Here is a 7,103-nt window from a genome sequence, read left to right as displayed (position 1 = left end):
TAAACCGGTCGATTGATTTTTATTAGGTGATCTTGAATGACCTATACAACCGTTACTACATTTTAATGTGAATCCTAAGATGTCTAAGTAACTAGCTGGAATTGATTTGATTTGATAATTTAACGTGGTTAGTCCTTTAGCCTGCTAATATTAGATTTGACATGCTTTTTGGAAAGTGATAAACAATGTCAACATGCTCATGAGCAGTTGGTATGCGTACAAGGTGAGGAATAATTTTAAACCTCGTTGACTTTTTGAGTGGCTTGCACTCGCACGGGTTTGTCGTTGGTGTGGTTAGAACTGGCTCTCGGTTAAAACAAGGACGTTGTCCGTCTTATCGATACGGTTATATCGGTTTGAACCGCGGTCGATTCTTAACGTGGTTAGTCCTTTAACCTGCTAATATTAGATTTGACATGCTTTTTGGAAAGCGATAAACAATGTCAACATACTCATGAGCAGTTGGTATGCTTACAAGGTGAGGAATACTTTTAAACCTCGTTGACTTTTTGAGTGGCTTGCACTCACGCGGGTTTGTCGTTGGTGTGGTTAGAACTGGCTCTCGGTTAAAACAAGGACGATGTTCGTCTTGTCGATACAGTTCTATAGGTTTGAACCGCGGTCGATTCCGGGTTTTGGTGAACCCGGAATTTGATCTGGAAGTTGCTGGGTTTGCTGGCCTCGGGTTCGTGGGCTCTCGGTTTATACTCTATGTTACATATTTGAGCTTATGGGCCCGATTTATAGTGGGTTTTGTTGGGTTTTCTAGGTTCATAACGCAGCGGAATTTCAATTTTTTTATCTAAAACCCAAACCAAGATCCATATAATTCGAATAAATAGATTAACAACACAATTAATACTTACTTGTATGTCGAATTCAAACAGCAATGTAGGAAGGAAGGAGGTGGTTCACTTTGGTGATACCTGGCCTCGGATCAGAAAAGCCTCCAAAAGAATGCGTCCTCTACGAGTATCCACACGAACAGACCTTAGCCAAAACTAGTGCTTGTGTGCTAGACCTATTGCTAAGCAATTTCGAATTTTAGTGATTTTGTCTTGTGTTTATTTCGAAAAACACTTAACTCAAGACCCTAGCTTTAAGAGTCTATTTATAGGAAAATAGGACATCTAGGATTTACTCAAAAAAGTGTTTTGCAATCATATGTAAACACTACGTTTTTGATAACTCTTTTGAGTTCATGTCTATCAAAAACTCTTTTTGATAATTACACATATATATTAATTATTATTATTATCTTCAAAAGATAGTACCTTAAGAAAAACACTTATCCTGTAGGTTCATATAACGTTGGCAGTAGGCCCAAAAACCCCATCTCAGCCCACAAGTCATAAGCGGCCTCTAGCAAGACATTATGACTATCCAAGTTATACGAATATCGATAATCCGATTTAACCATTTACAATAATATTTTAATCCCTTTGTCTCTTGATATCCACATTGAATATAAGACATAGTCCTGTCATCCTTATAATATTCAATCATTAGTTTTCTGATTCTAAGTAGACTGAAAATGATAACTCTTCATCAATTCATTTAGCATGGCCATGCATTTCCTTCAGTCTATCTTCTTTCAAGGGGCCCATATATATCTTGCTCAAATGAATGAGGGACAAATTCCTTCTCAGTCACTCACATTTTTCACATAGTTACTTTCATATCCAATGACAATATATTCCATTATCCTGTTAAAGATAATGTAAGACTCTATCAAAATATGAAATAGCTATGTAGAAATCCATGATGATTTCAAGGTCAAATGATTATACTAATAGAACTGTAATGAGAATTACTTATGACAGTTATCTATGTAGTATTCTCAAGGTGGGTCATCCAGTGCCTTATTTCTCAAATAGCACTTATGATTTGACTTTATATCTCATATACATGCTTAGTAAAACATAATCATCAGTTAACATCATACTAGTCTCAATGTACTATTAAGACTAGGGATAGATGGAATATAATTCTTTTATAAAAACTAAGGGTTCTACTATCAAGTCACATACTTGATGTCCTTAGAAAGAATTAACCATTTAAGTATTTTAATCATAATATAAAATGATAAAAACTGCCAATCAATAAATAACAAAATGATAAAGTCAATATATGGTTAAACATGATTGACCTAGTGCATATCACTAACAGGTTTGGCCCATTATAATGCAAAAAAAAAAGTACATCGGATTATCTACGTTTTGGTTCAAACCGGGCCTGATTCCGAGCCCGAATGAGCTCGAAAATACGTCTGGAAGTCTGGATCAAAGTTTGGAGAATCCGGGAGGCTGGTTCTAGAGGCAGGGGACGAACAACAAGGTGCCAGTATGACTACCGGCGTCAAAAGTCTGGAGTGGCGGTGCCGCCGGTTCATTCTGGTGGCACCGTCGGTTATAGTGGTGGTGGCGACGGCTTTTGGACAAGAGGTTCATCAGTTTGTTGTTTCGTCGTTTTAACTCGGTTTTTCCTGCAAAAACACTCGAAAACACACAGAAATACAAGAAATACAAAAGACACATACTGGGATTGATTTAAAGTGTCTAACATCGAATTTAAATACAAAAATAGCTAATGCTTTGGTGAATTTAGCTAAGGTAATTTGAGGCATATAAGCTTAAAAACACCCTAACATGCATTCTAAGTTCATAATTCTTGATTATTAACATACAAAATATTTAAAAACAGACTAATAACATGTTTTTCTCAGTTTGTATATCAATTTTATCAAGAACACATAGTTTGACAATTATGACGAAAAAACAATGGAATAGACTAATATGCATCATAATCACAAAAATTCAACAATTGCAATTTATATGGCATAAAAGTGAAGAAATTCAAAAGGGTCCTCAGAATTACCGGTTTGAGTTCTTAGATCGTTTGTTGGCGAAGTGGATACATAATCCAGTTTCGAGTTTGTGCAGGGTTGTGTTCTTGGAGAATTAACACGTGTTTAGTATTTTAGGGACTGGAATCAAGTGCGATTTAGATGTGTGTGCTATAGTTCGGCCAAATTAAGGTTTTCGCTTGGAGGGGGGGTCAAATTTCTTATGCTAGGGTTTTGTGTTTATGGTCCGACCATTAGCTAGCCTGACTTTAAACTATATTTAAAGGGATTAATTAGGTTTAGAGTTACACGCGCCTTTTTTTAGGGGGTCTGCAGCCATTATGTGGCATAGGGATTACATCTCGGACGAAGTTTAAGAGTATACCACTTCTGCGAATAGCTCTTAATGTTGCATCTCGTCCGAGAATAGAACCTTTTATCATGACTTCTGCCCGTTGCATACCTTGATAAGTCTATTTACCGTTTTGCCTAGTTAGAATTTGATTTGAGGTTGAAGAAGTATTAAGCGCTAAGTGTTTTAGTATAAGGATTAGCTTTAAATTTTTTACCTTAGAATTTTACATTTAATTTTAAAATTTGGACTTGCTAACTAATTAAAAAGGTGCCAAAAATCAATTTAGGTGCATAAAAGTGTCAAAAAGGCTAGTAAGACCCTATGGGTTTGGGCATGGTCAATTTTAGTCCGTAAAACATGAAAATTGGGCAATAAACTTCCAAGATATCACAATTAGTCCAATTTTTAGACTTAGACTACAATCACTTTGTAATTTTATAGGCTATTTGCGGCTAATTACGTTTTAATCCTCCAAATTTGCAGCTATGCACAGATTACGCCTCCTTAGATTATGGGAAGCAAATCAATAGCTCGTCACCCAGACAGATTTCCCTGGAAATCATCATTGGACGCTTCAGTTTCTCATCACTTTTTATATGTCCGGAAAATAGGTGTCTACACATGTCAGCCATTAACGAGTGATTCTAATGGTGTTGGACGAAAGGAATTATTTTTTCTATTTGAAAACAAAGAGGACTTATTTGTATCCAAAAAATAAAAGAACTGATCTGTACTTTTGTCACGACCCATTTTCATGAATCGTGACCGGCGCTAGGGTATGGGTATGGTTGTACCAAAACCCGTAGCTAGCCTTGCGGATAACCAACTTATAACATTTTAAACAATATACCTGCAGAAAATCACATGCTCGGGGGCAACCGAGACTTCAGCCTAGTCTAGCAGTACAATATAACAACATATATTTAAAGTACGCTTATTTCAAAATAATATCTAACAGCATGGCAATATATAAAATTCCATAAATACTGTAATCATGCCCAAGCTGATAAAATAATAGTTGGACCAATCCAACAAACAATAGTCTAAAATATAAATAAAAGACTAAGACATGAGTAGCTGATACTACTACTGCGGTCAAAGAGTTTAAAACAGTTCAATTCTTTTATTCTGAAAATAAAATAAAAACCTCCGAGAATGAAGAAACGGAGATCGACAAATGTTCAAATCATAAACCTGAAAAATTTGGGAAAACAACGGGGTCAGATTTACTTAGTAGAGTTTATATAACTATTTACATTTATTAAGTTGAAAACCTTTAAAAACGTTTAATAAAACATTTTCATTTTGGATTATCAATGAAACCCTAATCCACAATTCTAAATCCATTGTCGTGTCGGCGAGACGTATCTCACTAACCGATCCCCGACTATCACTTAATAAATAGTGAGCCCAGGACCGGTGCTCTCACTAAGGTGAGACGTATGTCAAACCTACCTCAATACCATAATCATTACCGGTGCGCACGCAGTCCCGATGATGCCCATCGAGTAGCACGTTCCAAATCAAATCCACAATGCCGAAAACAATTCAAAAGCTGCTTATACATATATATTTACAAAATATAACATTTGCTTAATAAAGAGGTAAATAGAGATATAAACTCACTGCTTGCTATTCCACGTGAAACTTGACAAGCAATCTAACTCTGGTTCGCCTCTGAAGTACGAACAGTCGACAAGTCTAAATAAAATATTAAAATCATAATTAAAATCAGACCCTAACTCTAAAGAGTACTAGACACCACATTTAGGACTATCACCACACAATACCAAGTCACATTTAGTAAACACTTATATTAAATGCATTCCAAATATAACCCAAGTTATAGAGTACAAATCATAAAGACATATTTAGAATAATTCGTAAAAATAATTTAAATTAACCCAAGTTAAAATCCATATTAGTGAGTCAGTCGAGTTAATAAAAACTACCAACCTTCTTCCCACTTGTCGGGCGACCACTGTCTAACCCAAACCAAAACTTTATTAAATTTATAAACCCGAGTTTATAAATTAAATACTTGATAAAATAATTATTTATTTTAAAATAGAATTCAATGTCTTGCAATTCAAGTAACCTAAGTTATAATCAAAACTTAACCAATTTAAGTTTATAAAAGTTTAGGGGCTAAATTGTAATTTAGCCAAATTTTGATTTTCGAAATCAAAATTTATTTTCCGTTCTTAATTTAATAAATTATAATTCAAACAAAATCCAAAAGTTATCCAATAGATAAAACTTAACTTGAATAAGTTTTGTAGAAATTTTAGGGGTTAAACTGCAAATTAGCCAAATTGACATTTCAATTAAAATTAAATATAATCACCCGAGTAATTATATTAGTTTAAGTTATAAAATATTTAACGTATTTAATTTGTCTATTTAAAATTAAATGAGTTCAAACTGTTATCAAAACAAGATTAATACGTAAAACTAACTTGAATAATTCAATTGATTTAAGTAAAACAATTTGGTGATCACACATGATAATTAACCGTCTCTTTTAATTCAAAAGAACAATTTTCCCTCTAACCATAATCTGCCAATAGCAGCAACCAACATCATAATCTATTAGTCATAAACTAAGAATAAGGAACAGATTATGAATTTGGCAAAAATCATAATATAGCATTCAAGGTATAATCCATATTTGGCCTAACAAATCTACCCCAAATTCTATTCTATGATTACCCATCCACTTCATGCACAAGAAGAGACAAGCATAAGAAATCCAAGGCAAACAAAAACTTCGGCAACCATGACATGAAGATAAACAACAAATCATACAAATCTTACGTGAGAATGGAACGTACCGTTCGAAGGAAAACGAGCTCGGTGATCCTAAGATGGGATGGCACAGACTAGTCGATGATAACAGGAGCGTAATGATAAAATAATTCTGCCAAGGATTCAGAAAAAAATGGCAGCGATACAAGATGAGAAACAACAACAATAGCAAGAATGCGGCGAATCGAAACGGCGACGAACGGAGAAATTCTTACGTACCGTATATGATTCTGAAGCGTAACGATTATAGAGATCGCTGAGTTGATGTGAATCGTTGAAGAAAATTCAGATTATAGCTAAACAATGAAACACGAAGTCAAGAACCGTATTTGATGATAATGAATAGCATGAACGAAACGAATACGATACTTACCGAAACTTGGATCGAATAGAGTTGGGATGAATATTATGATCTCAGAAACTTGAAGAATGGCGGCTAGGTTTTATTTAAAGTGATGAGAAATTTAGGTTTAGAAAACGAAAGAAACGTGAAGAATGGAAAAGGATAATGCAGCAATTTACATACTGCTACATAAAAGAAGAAAAGAGCTGCTACTTATTATAAATGGACAATGGGCTTCTAATATAGGCAAAATACAAATTGGTAATGGGCTTTTCACGTGGAGAATTAGCATGTATTGCATGAGTTGCATGAAATTTCCATTTACTTCTTTTTCTTTATTTTTTTCTTTTAAAATCTTATAATATAAATAAAACACGAATCCAATTACGACCGAATCAACGAACGACTCAAATAAAATTAAATAAAAATATTTAATAACAATAATAATAAATTACCTAAAACTTGACGGAACCCAAAAATTATAATTAAAGTTAAAAAAAAAAATTAAAAATACGGGATATTACAACTTTGGTGAAAATTGTGATGGTCTTTTTATACCTTTTGCCAAAATTAAGTGTGAACAAATTTAAATTTGTTCAAAAAATAAAAGAACTGATCTGTACTTTGGTGAAAATTATGATGGTCTTTTTATACCTTTTGCCAAAATTAAGTGTGAACAAATTTAAATTGGCAAAAGGCTCACTTTAGCCCCTGAGGTCGGATCAAAAGAATAAATAAGCCCCTAATGTCGA

At 34.0% G+C, this 7,103-nt stretch overlaps 1 long non-coding RNA gene across 1 annotated transcript; it reads right to left on the bottom strand.

Moving 5' to 3' along the window:
• Window positions 1-4,137: 4,137 nt before the first annotated feature.
• Window positions 4,138-6,511, bottom strand: LOC126685801 (uncharacterized). Its single transcript, XR_007643734.2, has 5 exons — window positions 6,382-6,511; window positions 6,228-6,304; window positions 6,035-6,120; window positions 4,827-4,901; window positions 4,138-4,394 (listed from the first exon to the last, which is right to left on the bottom strand). It is a non-coding gene; the product is annotated as an uncharacterized LOC126685801 (long non-coding RNA).
• Between the last annotated feature and the right edge of the window lie 592 nt (window positions 6,512-7,103).

The sequence above is a fragment of the Mercurialis annua genome, linkage group LG6 (genome assembly GCF_937616625.2).
Source record: "Mercurialis annua linkage group LG6, ddMerAnnu1.2, whole genome shotgun sequence".
Classification (NCBI taxonomy): domain Eukaryota; kingdom Viridiplantae; phylum Streptophyta; class Magnoliopsida; order Malpighiales; family Euphorbiaceae; genus Mercurialis; species Mercurialis annua.
Note: the sequence above shows the minus strand (reverse complement) of the source record. Positions and strands in the feature narration are given on the sequence as shown.